The sequence below is a fragment of the Stegodyphus dumicola genome, chromosome 11 (genome assembly GCF_044657685.1).
Source record: "Stegodyphus dumicola isolate Sdum_Otavi_A_Nest chromosome 11, ASM4465768v1".
Lineage (NCBI taxonomy): Eukaryota > Metazoa > Arthropoda > Arachnida > Araneae > Eresidae > Stegodyphus > Stegodyphus dumicola.
Window position 1 is genome coordinate 113,067,096 of NC_140778.1, and position 26,876 is coordinate 113,093,971.

At 32.0% G+C, this 26,876-nt stretch overlaps 2 long non-coding RNA genes across 3 annotated transcripts in view; one reads left to right on the plus strand and one right to left on the minus strand.

Annotated features, from left to right (window-relative positions):
- LOC146994257 (uncharacterized) overlaps positions 1-16,433 on the minus strand; it is a 241,315-nt gene extending 224,882 nt beyond the window's left edge. Inside the window, exon 1 of the long non-coding RNA XR_015044107.1 lies at positions 16,365-16,433. This is a non-coding gene — a long non-coding RNA (uncharacterized LOC146994257). The remainder of the gene's footprint in view (positions 1-16,364) is intronic.
- Positions 16,434-18,175: 1,742 nt separating this feature from the next.
- LOC146994261 (uncharacterized) lies at positions 18,176-26,458 on the plus strand. 2 transcript variants are annotated; one of them, XR_015044109.1, is made up of 3 exons: positions 18,176-18,194; positions 18,682-18,969; positions 26,226-26,458. It is a non-coding gene; the product is annotated as an uncharacterized LOC146994261 (long non-coding RNA). The 2 variants fall into 2 exon arrangements; XR_015044108.1 differs by lacking the exon at positions 18,176-18,194 and having other exon boundaries at positions 18,202-18,969.
- The last annotated feature ends 418 nt before the right edge of the window (positions 26,459-26,876 follow it).

Below are 26,876 nucleotides of genomic sequence, written 5' to 3' on the forward strand. Positions count from 1 at the left end.
GATTACATATCTCACATATATGAGGTTTCTCGCATTTATGAATAAGTATATGATTGTTTAAATAACTAGTGGGAACAAATGACTTGTTATATACCTCACACACGTGAGGTTTTTTTCCCTGTGTGATTAAGTATATGCATATTGAAAATGTCCTTTCATCCAAATGAACTCTTACATGCCTTACACATCAGTTTTTTCTGCTGTACGTATATGCAGATGTTTCTCTAATGAACCATATCATTTCTCACTCACATGGAAACGGTGTAGCACCAGGGTGCCTGGGTCAAGAACCCTACGCCTTGTCGAACATGTAGGTTGTCTCGAATGTTGTCATGAGTAAATAACATAAAATATATATATTTATTTCAAATTATTATATTATTATTTTTTAGCAAAAGGAGAGTGAGATAACTGTTAATTCTAGAAGAAATAAAATGTTCGCAGAGTTTCAAGACCATAATGCCATCTGCAAAAGCTGAGAAAGGGGAAAAGAGCTGGCTTTAACCTGAATCTAGAGATGCATATAATATGTACATTCAACACAGGTACTGTGAGTCAACTGGTGCACTTAAATTATAACATAAGTCACAAATGCACAGTACAGGTAAAGCATGTCAACAAATAATATGTGTACTAAGTATGGCCATAGGCCGTTTACAATTATTTGGATCATTCCAATCATAATCATAAACCCTTATAATGGGGTTGCTCATACTTGAGAGGTTAGCATAAAAATATTTCACTTGTTCAATTGCCTAATTCATCATGAAGTTTTTGATTTCGAACGTACCAGGGCAAGTTGGAGATCTGTCTTAGGGCACAATTTTGTGCCTGCTGTAACTTTTTCCTATATGATTTACACGAATATGCATAGTATGAGACGCAATACAATTTTATAAATAAGCAACTTGTTATCTATTGAAAGTACACTGTTTCGAGAAATTAAGGGGTTATGTGTAGGTGCCACGAGAGAGTTTTACTGAAGATCACCTGAGTAATAAAAAGGGATTTTAAAAAGAAATGCCACTGACAGTACGGCACTGTGTTGTATTTTATATGTGTTGGGTACTGCTCAGTGATGATTACAAGTTGTACACAAACATCGTTTATTCTACATTACTCATCTACTATTCTATATTACAGTTATGGTTAAGATAATAATAGATACAGTTACAGTTACATATATAACATCTCCCTTTTTTATAAAAAATAATAATAGTAGTAAAATTAAACATATTCTTTTAAATAATAAGGTTTCTTAACAGTCCTACCAGATCGAGTGACGTAGTTATGTCCATTTGAAAAATTTGATGATACTATGCTTCTTTTGCTATTTGGTGACACAACACTTCTGTTAGATTTTGAAGGACTTACAGGCACATCTAAATTTGAAGTGCTCCTACTATTTTCATGTATCTCGGGTTCATCTATAACTTCCTTCTCATAGTTGTTTTGTATTGCAAACTCTTCCTGATTAGTTCCTTTAAGAAGGTCTCTTCTGTTCCTTTCTACAATTCTTCCATCTGTTCTTATAATCCTATATGAATGTGGTCTTTCTGCTTCTTCTATAATTTTCCCTCTTTCATTTAGTTTTTTCCCTTTCTCTTTTATGTAAACATGATCTCCTGTTTTCAGTCGTTTTAATGGTCTTGCATTCCTATCATAATAACTTTTTTGTAAGATTTGTCTCTTCAGTAAATGTTGTTTATGGTCTTCATATCGTTTAGCTTGGACAAAATTCTCTTTTATAGGCATCAATCCATTTACTTTTCTTCCAAACATCAATTCTGAAAATGACTTAATTTCATCTGAAATAGGAGAGTTACGATATTCCAGTAAAACTAAATATGGATCCTTGTTGTCAACTACAGCTTTTTCTAACATTCGCTTGACAGTTTGAATATGTCTTTCAACCATTCCATTAGACTGTGGGTATTTTGGACTTGAAGTTCTGGTTTCAAAATTCCATCTTCTTGCAAAATCTTTATATTTCCTGCACTTATATTGTGGACCATTATCCGAATATACTATTTTCGGAATACCATGTCTTGCAAAAATTGATTTCAATTGCTTTATCACTGCTACACTTGACAAATCTTCCAAATGTCCAATTTCAACATATTTGCTAAAATAATCTATAACTATTAGATAATCCCTTCCTTGAAAGTAAAAGAGGTCTGTTCCCAATACTTCCCATGGACCATTAGGTATTTCTTTAGATATCATTGGTTCTTTAGTATTAGCTTTTTGTAAACTTAAACATGTTTGACAATTCAGTACCAAATCTTCAATTTCTTTGGACATTCCTGGCCAATATAATATTTCTCTTGCTTTGATCTTGCATTTTACTACTCCTAAATGACCATAATGAATTCTGCTTAACATATCTTTTCGTAAACTTCTTGGTACAACAACACAGGAATTTTTAAATATTAATCCATTTGCTTCTGATAGTTCTTCTCTGAAGTTAAAATATGGTTTTGCCAGTTCTGGAACCATACATTTTTCATCTGGCCATCCAGTTTTAATTAATTTTCTTAAAACTTGTAGTTCTTCATCATTTTCTGTTTCCAGTTGAAAAACTTCCATTTTACCATTAGACATTGGTATACATTCTACAACTAATCCAACATGAGCTTCTATTTCTCCTTCAAAGAAATCAGATCCTTTATCAGTGAATGATCTTGATAATGCATCCGCTATAAAAAGTTCTTTTCCTGGTTTATATTTTATCTCAAACTGATATGGCTGTAATCTTATACGCATTCTTTGTAGTCTTACAGGGCATTTATTTAATGGCTTTTTAAAAATTGATTCCAGTGGTTTATGATCACTTTCCACAGTAATATTTTTTCCAAATATATACTGGTGAAATTTCTCACACGCAAATACAATAGCTAAAGTTTCCTTTTCAATTTGAGCATAATTCTTCTGTGTATCTGTTAATGCCTTAGATGCATATGCCACTGGTAAATTATTCTGCAGTAAGACTGCTCCTAGTCCTTCTTGAGATGCATCTACAGATAAAACTACTGGCATGTTTATATCATAATACTGTAAAACTGGTTTATTTACCAAGACATCTTTTAGTCTTCTAAATGCTTTTTCATGTGTTGCATTCCAGTTCCAGATAACTTGTTTTTTCAACAAATCTCTTAAACATGATGTCAATTCTGATACATTAGGTATAAATCTAGAAACATATGTAATCATTCCTAGGAAAGTTTCTCTTTCACATTTTTTGGTGGTTTTATATCTAGAATAGCCTTAATTTTGTCTTCATCTGGTTTTAAACCATCTTTAGAAAATATATGTCCCATATATTTCACTTCATTCAGCCCAAATTTACATTTATTTAAATTAAATTTAACATTCTTTTCTCTGGCTCTGTCCAACAACTTCTTTAATCTTGAATCATGTTCTTTTTTATCTTTACCCCAAACTAATAAGTCATCTATATATATTTGAACTCCTTCTAAATCACTAAAAATTTCAGAAAAACTTCTGTGGAAAACTTCTGGTGATGAACTCAGTCCATATGGCAACCTTAAAAAACAATATCTACCAAACGGAGTGTTAAATGTAGTAAATTCACAACTTGAATCTGACAGTTTAATTTGCCAAAATGCTTTGTTTGCATCTAAAATACTAAAGACCTTTGCATTTGTCATTTGAGATGAAATTTCTTCAAAGGTTGGTATGTGATAATGTTCTCTCAGTATATTTTGGTTAAGGTGCTGAGGATCTAAACACACTCTTAAATTTCCATCCTTTTTCCTTACTACCACTAATGAATTCACGAATTCTGTTGGTTGGTTAACTTTCTTTATAATACCATCTTTTTCCATTCTTGCTAATTCCTTTTTTAATGGATTTAATAAGCTAAGTGGAATTTTCCTACAGGGTTCTATTTTACCAACAGCTCCTGGTTTTAATTTAATATGATATGTATATCCAGTTAAATTCCCAGTTCCTTTAAACAAATCTTGATATCCTTTTAAAAGTTCTGGTAACTTTTCGTTAGAATCAGGATTTACTGTACAAATCCTTTGTATTAGGTTTAATTTTTGCAATGTAGGTAACCCTAAAATAGCTGGAACATTTTTATCACATGCTACAACTTGAAATTCTATTTCATCCTTGTCCCCTTTCGATGTTTCACATAATAATTTACATTTTCCAACTACATCAATTGTAGTACCATTGTAATTATTTAAAGTGACTTTTGATTTAGTCAAACATTTCTCTCTTAAATTTAATTGTTTAAATTTAGGCAATGGTAGCACATTACACTGAGCTCCAGTATCCAACTTAACAAATAAATATTTAGATATGTTTACTTTTAGTTTTTCAAACCATTCGGTTTTATTTTTAGAAAATGGATTTATATCTTCTACTGACCCTAAAATATATTCATTACCATTATTATGTAACTCATGCTCTAAATTATTCTGTACAACATTAACATTTTTAAAAGTGCACATTTTAGAAAAGTGATTTTTCTTTTTACAGTACAAGCAAATCTTATTATAAGCAGGACAGTTGTATAACTTATGAAAAGTTCCACATTTTCTACATGGTTTTGGATTATTGTACTTATTTCCTTGATAGTTTCAAGAAGATTTAGTACTTTGTTTTACATGATAGTCTTTCTTACAAGGCTGACTTTTTTCCTCTGAAGGTCGAAATTTATTACGTTTGATGGCTTCTATTTTATTTTCTTCAGTTAAAGTTTTCAGCTGAAGTTCTGCTAATTCAGAAGCTTTACACATTTTAATACATTTCTCCAATGTTAACTGATCTTCCCTTAATAATCTGTCTTTGAGATTTTTATTTAGAATTCCACTTACTATTCTATCCCTTATTAAACTATCTTTTAATTCTGCAAATCCACAGTTGCTACTTAATTTCTTTAAATCGGTTAAGAAATCATCAAACGATTCACCTACATGTTGTGTTCGACAGAAAAATATATGTCTATCAACACTTTCGTTTGCTTTCGGTATGCAAAAATGTTCGAAAGCTTCAATTACTTTGTCAACATCCTTCTTATCTTCTTCACTTAAATTAAAAGTATTAAATTTTTCAAGTGCTTCTTCACCAATTATATGCAATAAAATAGCTACTTTAATTTCAGGTGATTTAGTAATACCACCAGACGCTAACATATAAATTTGGAATTTTTGTTTCCATTTCTTCCAATTTTCGCTTAAATTTCCTTCGAAACTTAGATTACTTGGTGGCTTTAATCCATCCATATTTACTTTAGGACATTAAATAGTTTATATATACGTATTTTTAGCCACTTCCAATAAAAATAAACAACTCACTTACCAGCGATATAAGTTTCGATTTCACAGTAAACAACTTCCCATGATGTTTTTGTTTAGAACATCTTTACCGAGGCTGCATGGTTCTTGAAAAAAGATTTTCTTTTTTAATCAACGACGGGCTGCGCCATGTGTTGTATTTTATATGTGTTGGGTACTGCTCAGTAATGATTACAAGTTGTACACAAACATCGTTTATTCTACATTACTCATCTATAAGATAATAATAGATACAGTTACAGTTACATATATAACAGGCACTACAAAGGATAATTTTATTCTTACTTTTGTTAAATTATGTGCTGATGGTAGTATACAGATTCCAGTTCAAATAATTTTAAACCGTTTTTGGATGCTGTTAAGGAATTTTGTACAAAACACTCCAAAGACACAATTTCGAAATAAGGCAAGTCGACATTTCTTTTCCGTACTGCACAGATTAGGTAATCTGTATATTCGTGTTTTATTTTGATTTAAAATGCAGTTTATTTAGATTATACTTTTTTGTTTTAACTATGTTTTGGATGACATTTTACTTGAAAGGGCACTGCACAGAAACAGGAATAGCACCAAAAAAAAAAAAAAAAAAAAAATCACAACTTTCATGAAGTTGGGCCCCGAAATATGTTTTTTCCATCAACACAAAAACAAAACAACTTACAGTGAAAAATATGCTTAATAAAGTGAACAAATAAATATGAAGCTTTGTTTTTTGTAAATTTTTATACCATTTAGATAATAAATGCTTTATTATTTGATGAGTCATTATTTCACACTTTTAATTTTATCATTCCCAGCTGCCCTCTTACTAGATTTAGGAAGATGTTCTAATATTCGGAAAAATTCCAAACGCGGAATCGCAACATCACACTTTGTACTGCATTTACAGCAAATAGTGAAGACAATTTTCACAATACTTTTGAAAAATGCCATATGAAATACTTCAAATAAATCTTGTCTGTGTGCCTTACTTAGTAAAAAAAAAAAAAAAAAAAATCCATTTCTTGACTCTAGTGTAGAATTGGCTGCCCTTTCAATTGGCAAGAAATTTTGATTGATTTTGGCGATAAAACCCCTATTCTGGTCACCATGATAGTTTTAACTTTTAGCTTACTGACTTTATTTAAGTGAAAATAGATTGATGCGCACATGGACAAAGTTAAGGAAGTGTACGATGCCTAGCTTGTGCGATTCTCTGATTTTTTTAAAGTGAAAATAGATTGATATGTACATAGACATACAGTTTGTGCAATTCTTTGACTTCTTATTTTGGTTTTATGTAGCGGGCATCTTGAAATTGTGCTTTTCTGGTGCTGATATTGGCATCATAAAGAAAGCACCAAAATAACAAGGTGTACACAATTGTAAACTGTTACCCCATTGTTCTAGTATTGTCATTGTTTTCCTTGACTGCTATGCACAATTTGCACATTATATCACAATCCTCATTGACTTCCTACACATAATTTATTCTTCACTAATTTATTATTATTTTGCATGATTTCAACATTATCTTTTTCCATAGTGAAGCTGCAATAAAGTGGTCCACAATCTAAAAATCTAACAGATCACTCATTTGAATACTTGTACATGAAATTAAACATAATGTGCAAGACTCACAGTAGGAAATTTTAAATACGATTGTTTTCCGACAATGTACTATTCTTAACGGTTTTGTTTTCGGAAAAATGGCCAGAGAAATTTAATAAAAGGCAAATGAAGTGTTGTATGTATACAAGTATTTGTAACTGTTTTACAAATACAGAATTAATTCAAAACAATTTCCATAATTAGCATTTATTTTTATGTTAATTTTTAATTATATGTTGTTTTGCTTTTCTTCTTAACATAAATTTACATGTTCAGTACAATGTCCAAAATCTGGACTCATCGGGACTTCAGCAATTCCAGATTTGGGATTATTCCAGATATTAGATCATCAATTTAAATCTGGTGAGATGGCATGCAGAAATTATACAATTAAAAATATAAAATCGTGATTTATGAAATAATGAAGTACTTATGATGTAAAGGGTATCAAAATTTACAAAAAACCTTAATATTTATTTGTTTACCTTATTAGATATTTCTTTTAATGTAAGTTGCTTCCTTTTTGTGCTAATACATTCTCTTTAATTCCATAGACAGACAGACATATCTCCTGTTCAGTTACACTGTTGAAGTCCTGTAGCTGCTATTTCAAAAATTCCGACTAACTTTTCTAACTAAATTTTCTCGTTTTCAGTAACTTCTCTGCTGCTTTCTTCACTTCCGGTAGCGGTATTTTCTGGATTTAGAACCATACTACAGATTTTGCCATTCATTAATTGATTCATGATTGAGAAGCATTGTCATCACAAAGAAAAACTTCTTTCTTATCATCTTCATTTATTACCGCTTCTCCACATTTATTTAGAAAATACGCTAATTGGAAAATTTCACCTTGTTTGGAATATCCGAAAACTTTTTAAATTAGAGGCTATCATCATCAAATTTATCTATCCTTCACTATGCATAATTTGATATGCATCATGAGCTTGGCAACTAACGGCAAGTTATTCCGTTAAATTTTTCTATCGCACACTGAGACAATTAAGCCTGAATTGTATTAGTTATTTATTATACTTATGTCTATTTTTTGCACATGCTTAAGACTTATCAAAGTTCTGAAAAAATAACCTGCTACATAAACAGGCCATACTCCAATATATACATATACCTTATTGAGGGTTCGCGCTAGCTATCTTACCGCGTGATGCAGTCTCTGTGGGTCCTAAATTCTGCAACTCGATGCCGCTGGTTTTGGATTTACGTGAACAACAAATCCATTATTCTTAATTTAAATAGTCCTAAATGTAATCTTTGGGTCTATGAGTATTATCAAAATCTATTTTTAGCATATAGAAAGAATTTTTGGTAAATTTTTCACCGTCAACATTTTTTAGCTCATTTAATTTAATATGTAACAATCACCACGCATAATGTCAACATAAAAGGTTATCACGCTCATTTATTATTCAATTGTGTGTGTGTGTGATTATGGAAAAACCTCGAGGGCTATCTGCCTAATGGGGGAAGTGCCTTTGTGGAGGACTTTCTGAAGGAAACTGCTCATTTATTATTCAATTAATAACACAAAAAAATTCTTATGCATCGCTACATGAGTCATTATTCAAGTTGTCATGTTTTGGTTGGCATCAGATCAACGATGTATCTATGTGGAATGTTTAGTTTCGAGATGTATACCAAGGGGATATACAGCAAAGGAGCCAAATTATTGCAGTAGCCGTAATTTGGCTCTGTTGCTGCGTATCATACAAATTTATGCTTAAATGATTGCTTCTTTAATATCAAGGTATTTTATTTAGTGTCGAAGTGAAAATAAGAATTGTGACTCTCCAGATGTTTTATTATGTGTGGAGGGGGAAATCAAACGCACATGCGTAAAGCCTACGAGTAAATGTTGTTGGTAATTTTGAGGTCGGGATTTCGTACTCTGAACTGTATTAAATATTATGTTTAAAAAGGCAAATTTCATTTACATACACTTAATATTCTTCCCCCCCCCCTAGCTTTAGTGCATATGGGATTAATCCTAGTATCCGGTGCACACGGGATTTGGCTACTTTTGGTGACTTTATGATAAGCAATAAAAACGGGACATATACGATGAGTAGTAAATGGGTCATTCAAAGAATATATATAGTTATACATAGTAAATACTTAGTATATAGTGTATATATAGTATATACATAGACGTTGTTTGGGTATGTATATAGTGTATAGTTAGACATTGTTTGGGTCATTTTTGGTGCTAGCGATAATTTTCAAAATCGCGCCCCAAGGCTGCACCGTATACTAGGATTTTACCTGCATATGCACTAAGTTGCATGTTTAATGAGCTAAATGAGACTTATACATGTTTAACATCATTATTTTCCTCTATTGCTATGCTTAATATCATGTTCTTTTTTCTTTTCTGGCATAAATATAAATTCCATATGCTTTATGCCACACTGCTTTTGTCAAATAACATGTTTAAAAAGACACATTAATGCTCAATATCATGTACTTTCTGCGGTTGATCTTTACATTATGCTAACTTGGCGATTTTTTGGCGAAAATTTGGCAACCAACTCTCCTACAGCAACCCTCTATTTTTTTTCCCCCGCCGCCATTTTGTCTTCACGAAGTAAAGACATGTTTCTTTTCTTTTTATCTATTGAACACTTCTTCCAACAATCTACTAGCCGAATTACACTTATGCTAGAAATTTTATCAAACAAAACTGCTTAATCATGACAAATATTCACTGCAAAATTGGGAAAAAGTGCACAATACCATACTCCTTCCGCATTTTTCAAAATAACACATACACATAAACCATGTACACGCCGACTTATTTTTACTTAAAAAAACATCCCAGAATTGCACAAAAATTTCATTGCGCACACTCTTCACTATATCCATGTACACTGCTTTTTTCTCATAAATTAGAAAAATTTCACGAAAATACATGACAATTTTCTCAATCTTTAAACCCGGTAAAAAGAACATATATGAAATTACCTGATCGCGAAAAAGTATTTACCCTTTACAAATATGAACATTTCCACATATAAAATAAATAAAATATCGAAAAACTTTTACCTCTAAACCATCTATTACATTATACACGTCACCAACGAATTCATACCGCAAGCATTACAAATACTTAGTATCAAATATTTAAATTATTTCTATGCACGTTTACTTCAACTTAAACGTATACCAAATTCCTACAAACATAAAATTCACAAAATAACTATCATTTAATTAAAATATCACTAAACCATGTACACGTCGACTTATTTTTACTTAAAAAAACATCCCAGAATTACACAAAAAGGCATTGCGCACACTCTTCACTATATCCATGTACGCTGCTTTTTTCTCATAAATTAGAAAAATTTCATGAAAATACATGACAATTTTCTCAATCTTTAAACCCGGTAAAAAGAACATATATGAAATTACCTGATCGCGAAAAAGTATTTACCCTTTCCAAATATGAACATTTCTACATATAAAATAAATAAAATATCCAAAAACTTTTACCTCTAAATCATCTATTATATTATAAACGTCACCAACGAATTCATACCGCAACCATTACAAATACTTAGTGTCAGATATTTAAATTATTTCCATGCACGCTTACTTCAATTAAAATGTATACCAAATTCCTACAAACATAAAATTCACAAAATAACTATCATTTCATTAAAATATAATTAAATTCAAAAACACTACTTAAAATATAAATGAGCACATACATTAAATTAATAAAAATTACCTTACAATCCTAATTACTTTAAACTAAATCATTGCTAATAACAATTTTCCCAATAATACCAAATTCCTTTCCACCTTACATTTAGAACAATGCATGAAAATAATATCTTCAAATAATTAAAAATACTAACTTACCTAATCTTCTTCAGAATCTTGATTACGTGGCGGATACACTTTTCTAATTCATTCAATAAAATTATTGAAAGATTTTTTCTGCGAATTTTTCCTCCATACTTCCTCCGCTAAATAAAAAGCAAACTTCTCTTTATCACAATGCCTAAATACCCATTTCGAATTCACTTTAGTTAGGGCCATGGGATCCAAAAATTAACCAACACTGTTTCACACAACACAGAATAAAGCTAAATACAAAATTTCCAGATTTTTTTCCCGATTTCCCCCCTTTTCCGATTAAAGAACCGTAATTCGTCCATTAATATCACATGACATATCCCATGATCTCTCATTTCCCTCACGCAAAATAATGCGTAATCGGAACTGAGTACTGCTCACATTATTACCAAAGTCCCAGGTAGTAACCTTTATCGCCTCCAAAATGTCGCCAAACTACCAGTTACCATATTGTAAAGATCAACCCTTTCTGCTGACAGTATGCTTAATATTATGCTTAGAACCCTGCTTATTAGCCATTGGTGAACTTGACAAGAAAAAAAGCAATATCACAAATGAGATGTCTGCGGTAGTAAAAGCAAGGGAAATGTTTCAGCATTAACGACGTAAATGAGACTAATGCTATTTTAGTTAATATTTGGTTCCCCTTTTCTACTGGGACAGGATTCAGAAATTTATGTATGCATACATTTCTGAATCTGATCATGATACCCGATGAATACCTAATATTTATATCTAAAGAGTTGCATCTTACTTTATGCATACAAAGTTGCACAGAATGCTGAATTAGATGCATGCTGTGTAGGTATTTTTTTACATTCAATTCATGAGCATATCATGAAAAATGTCTTTTGTCTGTGCAACAAAAACTTACATGCATAAATTTAAGAAGTTACTGACTAAATATTAAAATATCTATGCTTGAAGTGCTAAATATTAAAAAAGAAACTGAAGCATTTACAAAATTCCTCTCATACTTCCATTAAACACATATATTAATTAACATCAAGGGGGAAAAACATTTAAAATATAAAATTTGATATACTTATATTGAAAAAAATTTTAATTTAGTATCTTCATAATTTAAGTATTTTTGGCTAATCTTTGGAATATGGTAACAGGTCGTTTGGCGACATTTTGGTAAGGCGATAAAGGTTACTAGCTAAGACTTAAGCAGTGTACATAATTAAAGTCAAGAGTGCCATTTTGTGCATTTCTGGGATGTTTTTTAAGTGGAAATAGGTCGTGTACATGGATGATACCGTGTATCTGCAATTCTTAAAAACGCGGCAAGCAGTTTGCGATTCTGCACTTTCTCCCAATTTCACACCTAATCTTCGTCATGATTAAGCATTTTTGTTCCATAAAAGTTCTAGTATAAGCGTAATTCGGCTAGCAGATTGTTGGAGGAAATGTTGAGTAAAAAAAAAAAAAACATGCCTTTACTTGGTGAAAACAAAATGGCGTCCAAAAAACAAAAACTAGCAGTTTGCTGTAGCAGTGTTAGTCGCCAAATTTTCGCCGAAAAATTGCCATTTTACCATAATCCAAAGATTAGTCCAAGTTTCTTTCAACACTGCATAAAGAACATAGAAGTTTCTGACTCTAGTGTAGAATTCGGTGCCTTCTGATTAGCAACAAATTTTGTTCAGTTTTGGCCATGAAACCCCATTTCTGTTTACCATGATAGTTTTAACTTTGTTTTAGCTTCCTGATTTTTGTAAATGAAAATAGATCAATGTATACATGGACAAAGCTAAGGCAGTGAATAATGCCTAGTTTGTACAATTCTCCAATATTCTTTTAAGTGAAAATAGAGCGATATGTACATGGACACCAGGTTTGTGAAATTTTTTGACTTCTTATTTTGGTTTTGTGTAGCAACTATCTTAAAATTGTGCCTTCCTAGCACCAATCTTAGCATTTAAAAGGAATCGCAAAAGAAAAAAAAAAAAAACAAGGGGCACCCAATTGTTAACTTCTACCCAGTTTTTGAATATATATGTACTATATTTGAGTTTCTTACTTGCATCAAAATACCACAATACTGAATCATTTTTTCAAATGTCTTCTTAGGTACTTTACACACATGGCACTGCTCTACTTGGTATGTCCAGGATTTGAAAGAATTTTATCTTACAAGACCTCATTTCTCTTTATCAGTATAATGTCATAACCATATACTCCTTTTAGAATGTTATAGACTCGAGACATTTCATATTGCAGCTGCATAGTCATACTGAGAATATTTCCTGATAATAGATTTAATTAGATAAAAAATATGTAAAAAAAATGGAACTGTCTAGTTTGACTGCAGGTCTTTATTATTTTAACACAATAAAGAAATCACCTAATATATTATATCATTAGAAGAAAAGAAAGGCATCTCTATCATTAATTCAATAGCTTTGATTGATAAACTCTGAAATGTCTTTAGCACAAAGAAGATACAAGTTACAATACACTTATGAGGTGAAGCATTTCGCCCTGCTCCAGAATTGCATCTCAGAAGTATGTCAAATTGGTAACAATCATAATATCACCACAGTGCATTTTGCTAGGTAACAGATGTAACACTGAATATGAGTGATTCGAAAATCTGTGAAAAGTGATATCCAGGATCAAAAATTCAAATTTCCAAAAAGGTGGAAGAAACACAAAACACATCATGGCAGATACTGAACAAAACAACAATCCCAACTTTTTCAATCAAGGTCCGAATAAGTAGTTTTTAAGGAATCTTTAAGGTAGGATATATAAGCAAATATAGCTTCAAGTCAGCATTAGTTAAAAATGCAATTGAGATAAAACTTGCATAAACGTAGTTTTTTGCTTTTTTAAAAAAATAATTAGATTATGATTTATTTATATCAAATGACATTTCAAAAACCTGTCCACAGCATCAGCAGCACCCAGTGTACCTTTAAATCTAAAACTCTGCCACTAAATGGCTCTTTTATTACCAAGAATTTTCCCATCAATTAATACTGACAACTTTATGACTTCATCATAAAAAAAAAAAAAAAGATTTCTTCGCTGTGTACACAAATCTTTACTACATTGATAAATAAAATGTTCATACTAATTTAACATCTCCTCAAAAGACAGAAGGCTTTTCTTGTGATTAGATCAACGCATATTTTTTCGAATTATTCTGCTGTCCAAATGAATACTTCTACGCACGACAGATTTCCCTCTTCTGTTGATATGCATATCTTAATAATCCTTTATTAAAAATGAATTTATCCATACTTTATACACAAGTCTTCTCTCCTGAGTGAATATGTATATGAGTGTTTAAACTACTCTTCTGATTAAATGACTTCATACCTACTTCACACACATAAGGTTTCTCTCCTGTGTGACTAAGCATATGCTTCTTTAAATCATCATTTTGTTTAAATGACTTCGTGCATACTTCACACACATTACGTTTTTCGGTTGTGTGAATATGTGCATGAGTGTTTAAATTACTCTTCAGACTAAAGGACTTTTTACATACTTCACACACATGAGGTTTCTCTCCCGTGTGACTAAGCATATGTCTGTTTATGTGACTCTTTTGTTTAAATGATTTCTTACATACCTCACACACATGAGGTTTCTTTCCTGTGTGAATAAGTATATGGCTGCTTAGATGAGACTTCTGACTAAAGGACTTTTTACATACTTCGCATACATGAGGTTTCTCTCCTGTGTGAATAAGCATATGCTTGTTTAAATCATCCTTTCGTTTAAATGACTTCTTACATACTTCACATACATGAGGTTTCTCTCCTGTGTGAATAAGTGTATGAGTGTTTAACTTACTCTTCAGACAGAATGACCTCTTACATACTTCACACACATGAGGTTTCTCTCCTGTGTGAATAAGCATATGGGTGTTTAATGTAGACTTCTGACTAAAGGACTTCTTACATACTTCACACACATGAGGTTTCTCTCCTGTGTGAATAAGTATATGGCTGCTTAGATGAGACTTCTGACTAAAGGACTTTTTACATACTTCGCATACATGAGGTTTCTCTCCTGTGTGAATAAGCATATGCTTGTTTAAATCATCCTTTCGTTTAAATGACTTCTTACATACTTCACACACATAGGGTTTCTCTCCTGTGTGAATAAGCATATGGGCATTTAAAGTAGACTTCTGACTAAAGGACTTCTTACATACTTCACATACATGAGGTTTCTCTCCTGTGTGAATAAGTGTATGAGTGTTTAACTTACTCTTCAGGCAGAATGACCTCTTACATACTTCACACACATGAGGTTTCTCTCCTGTGTGAATAAGCATATGGGTGTTTAAAGTAGACTTCCGACTAAATGACTTCATACATACTTCACACACATGAGGTTTCTCTCCTGTGTGACTAAGCATATGCCTGTTTAATTGATCCTTTCGTTTAAATGACTTCTTGCATACTTCACACATACGAGGTTTCTCTCCTGTGTGAATAAGCATATGGCTGCTTAAATATGACTTCTGACTAAATGACTTCTTACATACTTCACACACATAAGGTTTCTCTCTTGTGTGAATAAGCATATGGGTGTTTAAAGTAGACTTCCGACTAAATGACTTCATACATACTTCACACACATGAGGTTTCTCTCCTGTGTGACTAAGCATATGCTTGTTTAAACCATTCTTTCCTTTAAATGACTTCTCACATACATTACACACATGAGGTTTCTCTCCTGTGTGACTAAGCATATGCTCGTTTAATTGATCCTTTCGTTTAAATGACTTCTTGCATACTTCACACATACGAGGTTTCTCTCCTGTGTGAATAAGCATATGGCTGCTTAAATATGACTTCTGACTAAATGACTTCTTACATACTTCACACACATAAGGTTTCTCTCCTGTGTGAATAAGCATATGGGTGTTTAAAGTAGACTTCTGACTAAATGACTTCATACATACTTGACACACATGAGGTTTGTCTCCTGTGTGAATAAGCATATGGGTGTTTAAAGTAGACTTCTGACTAAATGACTTCATACATACTTCACACACATGAGGTTTCTCTCCTGTGTGACTAAGCATATGCTTCTTTAAATCATCCTTTCGTTTAAATGACTTCTTACATACTTCACACATACGAGGTTTCTCTCCTGTGTGAATAAGCATATGGCTACTTAGATGTGACTTCTATCATTAAAAAAACTATAACTGCGGTAATTATTCAAATAATAAAATCAGTTTCAACGAAAACAAACCCTATTACCACGTAAGACAAAAATTACTATGCCCTAACGTCTTGAAACTGGAATATCTATTATTATTGCCAAGCACTAATTACTAAACTTTACTAGCAAAATCAAAGTGAGGCTTGCTCATGAGCCAGGAAAATTAAAATACAAAATAATAAACATTAAAATAAATAATGTATTATTAACATCCTCCCAACTTCTGATTACAAATTATAATCAAAAGTAGCGTTTTTGCGTTTTGTTTATAATTATTTGTTACATTATTATTATATATGTTTGATTACAAACGTTGTATTTGATGATAAGTTTTAAAAATTTTGGTTTTGATAATAAATTATAATGGGACACCTGTCAAGATCGATGTGGAAAAACCAGTCGGGGTACTCTTTTCACTCGATAGCAAACGGGAAAGCGAGTCTGACCGTGACGCATGTTCCTAAAACGTACTCGCTGTACCTCCTGCTGTGGAGAGGGCTGTGTGATCACCGAGGCAAGCGGCAGCACGATCGCTGCGCTCCGTAAAAAAGTGAAAATTTTTCCTTTCCTCTTGGTGATTATCAATTAAATTTCTTTGAAAAATGTTTATTTTTCCCCTACAAAACCTATATCATTCCAATGAATTTCGGCTCCGATGTTGACGAGAATAAAACAGCGGACAATGTAAGGATATACTCCAAAAGCCTGGAATTTTAAGATAAGTACTTTTCTTTCATCTAAACTAAATCAAATTTCTATAAATAAGTGCCTTTAAATCAATAAATCTTAATTTTTCATCAGTTTAAAGCATTAAAAAATACTTGAAATTGCCATTGCTTGTGGCTTCCTTTGTGTATCAACTCGAAACAGACGCCAGCGTTATCAGTTCACGTCTGTCAACACTTACAAAGCCCTTAAGGAATCTCGAGAGAGGGAAATTTGGGGATGAGAGGGATAATTTGGGCATCGCGCTATTTCAACACCTCCTTCTATAAGGAGGTGTTGGCTATTTCCCTCTCGGATCTTCTGGATTCTCCTTTCTTTCTAGATCGCTTGAATATAGTTTCGCCTTTAAATAATATTATACCTCACCGATTTTTTCTCATACTGTTCTTTGCTATCTGTTAAATGTCCATATGTAAGGGATGGTTTATTCTTCACCGCCTTAAATGAATTTTTAGAACTATGAGCTTATATAAATAACAGTGTGCCTTATTGTGTTATATTAACATTATTTAACTAGTAATAAATTATGATAGTTAAATTAATAAATACTGTTTAATTTGTGTTTTAATACATATACTCAGTAATTTACACACACACATATATATATATATATATATTATTTATTTATTTATTTGGGTGTATGCGGTTGTGGTCTTGTATTGTATATGGTTCTATGTTGTTAGTCTGCTGCTGCTTTTTGAAAAATGTATGAAAATGTTGAGAATGAAAGTAGCATAAGTTACTTTGGTTAAATTAATATATACTTTTGTTTGATGACCTTTGTTGATATCTCAGGATGCAAGCGTACATATTACTTTATATTCCATGCTAAATACCTTGATACGAAGCATTTTAACACCGTCAATATTTGTTTTTTCCCCAGTAACACATCTATTCACCATTACCAAACACACTCACTACACAAACACACCTGTGAGACACTATTTATTGTAAATGAAGACAGTTTCTTCTCCTTTTAACTACACTCATGGACACAATCGTATTTTAGGATATTTTCTACTTCTTTTCCTTTTCTTTCTATAGGCCCTTTTTTTTTTTTTTTTTTTTTTCCCTCTATTATTTTTGGGCCATTTATTTTAAATTTTATTTTGTCCCATCTTTTCTTCCTGGCCTTTTGAACTCGTACAAGATGTACGAAGTTCCCTTTTACTCTCCTCAAATACGAAATTGCCCCTCTTTCTATGTACCTTTCCTTCGCACCTATGCTTGATTTTTCGCCCATCGGGGCAGAAAGACTTAGCGGGTGCAAAGCAAGACATCTGTCTGAGTTTTACAGAATTCCGCAAATCGGAACCCGGAAGTGTGTGCTACGTCATCACGGATATGTACCTTTGATTTCTCTGTTGGCAACAAAGCTTGGCGAGAATTTGGCGTTATTTTTTTTTCCGTAAATTTTTCCACAAGCTGAAGAATTGGCGCGAATTTGGTTCACGTGTTAATATTAGCGGGAGTGAGGTGTGTATTTTTTGCGCCATTTTTCTCGCATTACTTGAGCTATTTACTTTTTTTTTTCTATTAATAATTATTTGTATTTTGTTATATTTATGATTAGTGTTTGATTTGATTTTCATTTGATTTATAATTGCATTTTATTTACAGTATATATTACCAAATTATTGATCTGTGTTTCGATTTGTAGTTGTGTTTGTTTTGCCGATACGCAACCAAAAAAGATGAAATTGCTTATAATTGGAGATTCAATGGTTAAATATTTGGATGAATATTTACCTGCGAATCTTCTGAATTATGAAGTAGATTTACATTCTTTTCCTGGTGCAATGATAGAAAAGTTAAATCCTTTTTGAACAATCGATACCATTTGATTTTGGTACATGTTGGTACCAACAATTCGAACGACAATGTTGAAGTTATTCTTAAAAAGTACGATTGCCTCTCTAAGGATATTAAACTTTGAACCCGAATATCAATGTTATCATTCCAGATATCCTACCACGTGGTGAAGATTTTTTCACAACTTTAAATCAGCGAGTAGCAGCTTTAAACCGTTTGCAGGTAATTAATAGAAAAATTGTAGAAATTAATTCTCAACTTGAAAATTAATGCCAAAATCGAGAAGCTTTTTTTTGTTTGCAGGTCGTCTCATCAATTTGGAGCTAGGTTATTGGCTAGTGATGGATTACGCCTAAACCGTCTGGGGAACAAGAATCTTGTGGCAGTTTTCCTGGATAATATCAAGACTGTTTTGACTTCAAAGCCAGTTTCTGCAAAGGTAAGTCATTTTGTATTGTCTTGTGCTTCATTTACTGCGTTGGATTTTCCACCTCTGAGTGATTCTTTTGTTTCTGCAAGCCCTTCTTATCCTCTTTATTCAACTGATTTGAAGCATGGTTGTGCTGTAGATGCTACTAAAAAGGCTAATTCTGATTTGAGAAATGCTGCTAAAGCTGCTTCTGGCTCTTGACTGAAGAGTGTTGCTATTCCTGGTGCTGGATCGCGTTTTAAATGTGTTGTCCATGGTGGTGACTTTAATTCAAGGAATGCTGTTAACCCCACAGATGGTTCTAGTTTGCATCTGCAAAATGATACCACCCATGGCTCACATCCTAAAAACGTTGCCAACCCAGATGCTAGCTCTCGGTCTCATTGCATGGTGGTGGATCACTCTGTAGAACTGATTCTGGTTTGCATGTAAGGAATGAGACTAAACCTAGATGTCATTCTAGAAATGTTGCCATACGTAGTGTTGGCTCTCATTTTAAGTATGTTTCTGTCCATGGTTTTGGTTCACATCCGAGGAATGCTGCCGTCCCTTGCTCTGGTTCTGATTTGCATCCAAGGAACATTGCTACCCCTGGCCCATGTCCTAAGAATGTTGTCATTCCTGTTGTTGGTGTTCATGGTACTGGCGATCATCTGAAGAATCTGCTTTTGGTTTGCATTCAAGGAATAACGTCACTCCCAGCCCCTGTCGTAGAAATGACACCCTTGCTGATGTTGACTTCTCCAGACGTGTTGCAGTCTGTGGTTCTGGCCGTTTTCTGAGGAGCAGTGCTAGTTCCACTGTTAATTCTTCTACAAACACTACTGTCCAATTGCTAGCTTTCAGAAGAATCCAATTCGTGCTTTTGGTGATGGTGGTGTCCAAGGAAGGATTTAACTGTTAGTGGCGGTTTGCGTCTGAAAAATGCTGCTTCAGCTGTTTTGCGCCTAAAAAGTGTAATGGCCTACACAGGACCATTACTAAAAAATGCAGTCGCTGCTGCTGGTTGTAGTGTACAGCAGGCAAGTGCTGTTTCTTTCAGTAATTGTTATCCATTGTATTGTTCTTCTGTTAGTGGCAAAGGGATTTTAAAAAATGATTCAACAAATTTTGATATTTCACAACCTAAATTGTGTACAAAAGATGACTTTTACTCTGCCTCTAGTTATGCTTTGCAGGAAAAGAACATTTCTATGACCAGAGAAAGCACTTGTAGTTCTGGCCTAAGTTTCTTTCACTTTAATAAATTTTGTTTACTAAAAGATCACATAGAAAGCAGTGAAATTAATTGTCAAGAGAGGGAAAATAAGTCTATGTGTCCTATTCTGACTGGAGGGGATTTCAATGGCTGATTTAAATATCAGCCATTGAAACAAAGTACGCGATGTTTGATAAAAGCAAATTTACGTTTGTCTGTGCCTCCACAAAAAATAGGGATATCTTACAAGATGGATCAGGAAATCGCAAGAATAGAAATAATTTCCCTGTAAAGGAAAGCTTTGTCTCCCGTAAAGCTATTTGTGCTTATTCTAGATATTTAAACAATTCATTGCGTCCAAGTAGTGATGCAGTTTCTATTAATTCAATCATTGAAACTTTAAAATGTGAAGCATACAATCCTGTGTTATTATAATATATATTATAAGCCTCAGAATAATTCAACTTTGTACGGTCCAACTGATCTAGATAATCTTACAAATCATAAAGTATCGTTTGCTTTTGGTCTTCAGACACGTGAACAGAAAGAAATGATGATAAAAGGTTGTACAGAGATTCTATGTATCGATTCTCTGCATAAGACTAACCAGTATGATTTTTACCTTCTTAATCTTATAGTACCTGATGAATTTGGTTGTGGCTATCCAGTTGCTTATTTTATCATTAATTTTCTAGATGCTGACACTCTTTATTGTTTATTTAATAGTTTAAAGTGTCGTGTACGAAATTTATATGTAAACTGCATAATGACAGATGATGACAAAGTTACATATCCTGCATTTTCAAAGGTTTTTGGCCAAAACGTTAAGCATCTTTTATGTTCGTGGCACGTACGCCAAAGTTGGTTCTGACAACTTAATTCTAAAGTGGTAGATAAGGAAGTACGACAAAAAATGCTAGGAGAATTAACAAAAATATTACATGAAAGAAACCAGATCACTTTTCATGATCAAATAAGGAAATTTTTGAATGACTATTCTAGGAAAAGTAGAGATTTTATTGAATATTTTTCTGAAAATTATAAAAATAATTAGAAGAATGGGCTTTATGTTATCGAAACTTTCCACATGCATTTACTGATACTAACATGTACTGTGAATCTTTTCACAATCAGTTGAAAACTGTTTATTTTAAGTGGAGACATAATAGACGATTAGATATTTTAATTTCTACACTTCTGACAATTGAGAAAGATAAATATTTAAAGCATACCTATAAATTATACACTAATGTATCTCCCAGAAATTCAATTTTTTGTTTAAGTAGGCATCAGAGAGGACTAAAAATTAGGGACAGTGATGTAAATAAATGCACTGATAATTCTTGGACTGTTTGCTCCCAGGCAAAAAATAAAATATATACTGTGCAGCATCTTTTTGAAATTTGTCCGTGTCAGGATTTTTGCTTTTATAGATGTCCTAAAGTATTGTGTCTCATTGTATAGTCACTTGTATCACGGCAATTGCTTAGATAAATTGCTGTGCAAACATATACATAAAGTGCATTCATTTCCTAGTAGACAAAATGATTGTATGTTTAATCCCTCAGGGATTAATCTTGAATCGAATCAGAAATTCAATGAAAATATGAAATCAATAAATGTGTATTCTGTTAATCATTACATTCCACAAAGTATTGAACAGAGAGTAAATGCATGTGAAAAGTTTGTAGAATTACTGCGATTAATAAGAAAACCAAAAGTCCAAAATGTCATGTTAAAGTGAGTTCATATAACATTAAATTCATTAGTTGCAGAATGTATTGGAATTTTAAACTCAAATGAAAATTCAAGAGCAGTTTCAAGTGCATCATGTCCAATTTCACCAAATCAAAAACTTAACCCACAATTGTTTAAAACTTCTAAAAAAAGAAAATTGCAGAAACATCAGCAGAACAAGAATCGAAGATTTTAATGATAGTGTAGATGACCCAGAAATAAATGAATGTGTGGAAAAGAAAATTAAATTTAAAGCCATAGCATTTGATTTAAATAACAGTGATCAATATCTGTGTCATTTAACCAAAATTGATCAAAATAAATCATTTTCCCTTCCATTAAAGTCTAGCAAAGATATTTCTAAAAGAATTTTTCAATTTGGTTGCTATAGTATCAATCGTATTGCTTTAAAGTCTTTAGATTCTTATATCAGTACGAGTGAAGAAATTTTTATAAAATCGGTTTGTGCAGATTTTGTTAGGGGGTGGTTATTTGATGTAATCATAAATGCATTTTTATACAAAATTTTAGAAAGTGATGATGAATATACTTTTGCTGATTCCTCGATTACCCAGCTTATCATATCTGATGCATTATCACTTGGAAATGTTTTTCCCATTTCTTTGAATTCTTTCAAATATTTATTGATTCCTGCTTGCATTGATTCTCATTGGGTTCTGATCATAGCAGATTTAAAGAAAAAATACCTTTTATTTCTATGACTCTTTAACCCTTTGAAGGGCACCGGTATATAATATATACCGGTTGTTTGTCAATTTTTTAACCTCCGTAAAAATGCTAATTTTTCTACACCAAAAGCTACAATCGTAAGTGTCTAGTGTTTTCTTTCAATTCTAAATGGTAGTATCACCCTATGAATGCTCAATATTTTGCAGTTATGAAATTAATATACCTCTTTGCAAGGTATCATGTTGGAAGATTCATAAATTCTATTGGAGGGAAAGAAAAAATTCAAAATCTGCAAATATATGACGTACACATGCTGAATCTTATATATTTACTTCATTTTTGTCAGAATTGATAATTAACAGAAGATTATTTATACGATTTTAAAACCGGTATATAATATATACCGGCGCCCACACTGAGGGTAACACGCCAATAGATGGCAGCACCAGTTTTCTCCTTTTCTACTCTGTGACATGACAGAATTTCTTTATTATTATAGCAGTTTATGATGTAATAATTTTTCATGATTAATTTATAAGTCGTTTGGGATTCAATATTACGTTCATGGAGGAATGGGAAGTTTACTGACCCTGCGCTAGGACTGAATACAAGTATATTAGTTTCATTTATTCTTTGTGTACTCAGCTCGAGTTTCATTCGTCTGTGTGTAGCTAAAATTTTTATTTCAGCACTTATCCCTTTCCAAGAGAAAGACTCTGCGATTTCAAAACTGCCATCTGGGGTCAAAACTTTACACAATTGTGTGGGTTAAATGTGGCATGTGAGCCCCCAAAAGACACCCGTTGCTTCATGTTTTCCAAAAGCCTAGAATGCAAGGAAAATGAAAGAGGTGATTGACAACTAATTTGTCATTCGGGAGTCACGCTCTCTTCCCTTTGTGTGTGATAAGATCACACAAAGGGAAAGCACACTTAAAATGGAAATGTACTTAAGGTCCATCTCATAATGTAATCACAAAAACTGCTGGTTTGAAAGCATGCTTTTATTCTTTAGGGACATTCTTTTTAATTCTTTGTTAATTTCAGATGAAAGACTAGAGAACACAAGAGAAATTTGCGTTCTGGTTGATACAAATAGGTTGTTTCCGAAATACATTTTCACAGTTGGTGAAAGGAGGAAAAATATTTCTAAGGCCCGTTTTAGATACAAACTAAAATGTATCCAAAAGTTGAAAAGGAGCCCCTATGAGGCCAAAGCGATTGAAAATCAGAATAAGAGCTTTGAGGTGTATCAAATAATAAAATTGTTTAACGGCGTTTCTTTCTGAAAAAAAAAAAAAAAAAAAAGATATATTACAAACTATACAAAAAATAAAAAAGGGACCCTTACGGTCCTCGATGATCTAAAGTGTGTGTGGAGGGGGGAGGGGGCGATTCTTCGTATACTGTATGAAGCATGGTTTTTTTCATATATTATCTAAAGCATAAAATACAACTTCAAAAATGCAACATACTTTCTCAGCTGAGTCGGTCGTAGTGCTTCATTTTTCAATTTTTTTAATTTTCGGCTGAGTTACATCTGCTTGTAATATTATACTAGTTCAGTTACAGCATGATAGAATTTACACATGCAGTGTTATATTTGCTAAATTTTTTTATAAAATAATATTGAATGTAAATCTTGAAAAGCTTCTTACCCATATTTTACATAAGTATGTTCAGCTGGGTTGCATCATCAAAGTGCATAAAAACATAAATTTTATTTTTAAAATTTTTAATTTCTGCCGAAATTAAAAAAAATTTTGTCTTTAGACTTACATAACTGTATTCAAGCACTCATCACTAGAGACGCACATCAAAAGTATGCAAAATTAACTTAAAAAGCAAAGATTAACAGTTGGCAGCTAACTGGAAAAAAATGTCCTAGAGGGGCGCCGGTATAAAATATATACCGGCTCTCAAAATTCAGGATTTCGCTCTAGATTTTTTTGAAGTCTCAATTTTGTGTCCTTAGGGTCTATAAGTCATAGTTCATGCAAAATTTTACCACAGTTTAAATTATTTTATGTACCGCCCCTCAAAGGGTTAATAAATTCATGCAATCCAAAATACATAAACTTAACTAATAAATGGTCTAATGTAATTAACAGTTTATGGGATATTCAGTGTCCACCACATGCTTTACGGAATGATGAAAGCAGTTTGTGGTGTCTTCATCTGTTATTATGCATTTCAACATGTAAATAAATTAGGCTTATATCTTCCTTTAGATACCCTTCAATTTAGAAAATTTATTTATATTTTAACTGAGAATGTTTCACCTCACACACGGGAAAAGATAAATGCATCTTTAGCAGAGCAAAACTTTTCAGTAAATGTTAGAATGAATGAAGATTTGACCAAATCATGTTTAAAAACACATGATATTGAAATTACACCATATATGTTAAAATCTATAGATCCTTTTATAAGTAATGAAGAAGAACACTTGTTTAAATCTTATCTTTGTGTTTTCGAAAAGGATGGCTCTATAATACTATAATTGATGTTTTTTTTTTTTTTTTTTTTTTTTTTTTTAAATATTAAATATTAAACAGTTATGAAGATTTTGCCTTTGTTAAGTCTAATTTACAAATACATAAAGCAAATTCCTGTATTAAAGATCTGTTATTAACAAGATTAAAATCAGCAAAATTATTTTTTATCCCTGCAAATTTAAATTGTCATTGGATATTAATAATAGTAAATATTCCAGATATGGTATTTGAATTTTATGATCCGCAAAATAAATCACGTGTGCAAGAGTATCAAATTTTAATTCATACATGGTGTAAGGTTTTAGCTAAAATATTTGCTACTAGCACTAAATGGAAAATAATTTGTCCTTTGCATATTTTTCAAACTGATAATATGAGCTGTGGTGTTTTAGTATGTTACTATGCTTATCAGAGGATTAAAAATCAAAGTTTAAATATGCCAGTTAATATAACTGAATTCCGGAAAATGATATACGAGCATATAATTTTAAGTGATTGATATATTTAAAGAAATTAAAAATAAGAAATGTTTTTCAGGACAGCATTCCATTCCTTTGGTAATGCTTGAAAAATATAAAGTATAATGGACAAATATTTTGCAGTTCATCTGTTGCCATACAGTTTCTAAAAAAGAAGCCTCTTCCCCCCCCCCCTTAGTTTGCTTTATTTTGTAATGTTATATGGCTAATAAACAAACAAAAATGCTTATGTTTGTATGTAACTTGGTAGTATAATAATAGTATAAGAGAAAATTGTTAAAGTAGGCAACAATGAGCCCTTTTGGCCAGGGTGATACCCCAATTGTGGATAATAGAGAATAGTTCATTTTATATTAACAATGCATTCTCAGGGACCTACATGCCAAAATTTTCTCTTATTTTTAAAGAGGAATCAGAAAATTTGTACTTAACACTTTATCCCATTGACTGTGAAGGATTTCCTCAGGAATAATTGGTGGGTCTGCACCAATTTTCATGGCCAATGGGGTAGTATGTAAGTACTGAAAATTTTCCTGTTCATAATTAATCTCATAACATATCTGATCATTTTTAATATTTAAGGTTTATGTTTGCAAAATGAATAGTGCATTGTTTTCAGTGATCTCGTGTTTCACAATTGAATTTAGTCTTCTTTATTTTTCAGTAAACGATGGACAGGAATCTGGTATGTATAAAGAGTCAAGAGCAAGCTCTGCCAGCAGAATTTTCTGAAACTGAAACTAGTACTCATAAATTTTGAAATAATATGGTTGAATAATAATATTTATACTCTATTCAAGGAATTTTATCTGATATATCTTTATTTTCAGAAATAAAAGATGAATAAAGGCTATGTAAAATAATTATGTATTCTGAATAAAGTCTGGGAAAAAATTCTCCATTTTTGAATTATTTTTTACTGAAAATTGCTCCACATATTATGAATTAGTCATCTGTGAAGCATAATATAATATATGTATTGTTTTTTACAAGACATGAACAATACATTATCCCTTCTTAAATAAAACATATTTTCATTCTTTATTTCATCATCCATGATATCAATTGATTTTCATTAAGATTAAAAAACATTATAGTCACTTAAAAATGTGGACACTTTTGTTTCCTGGTTAATAAGAGTACTTGCATATTTGTAAGTTTCAGTACACAAAGCCATATACAAATTAAACTTTCACACATTCCAATAACAGAAAATGTCCAGCTCCCAATAATTAGATATTTTAATTTTTCAACGTTCAGAAACAAAGAAATACGAGTGAACTTTCTGCTAATCAAAAAGATGAATATACTGGTC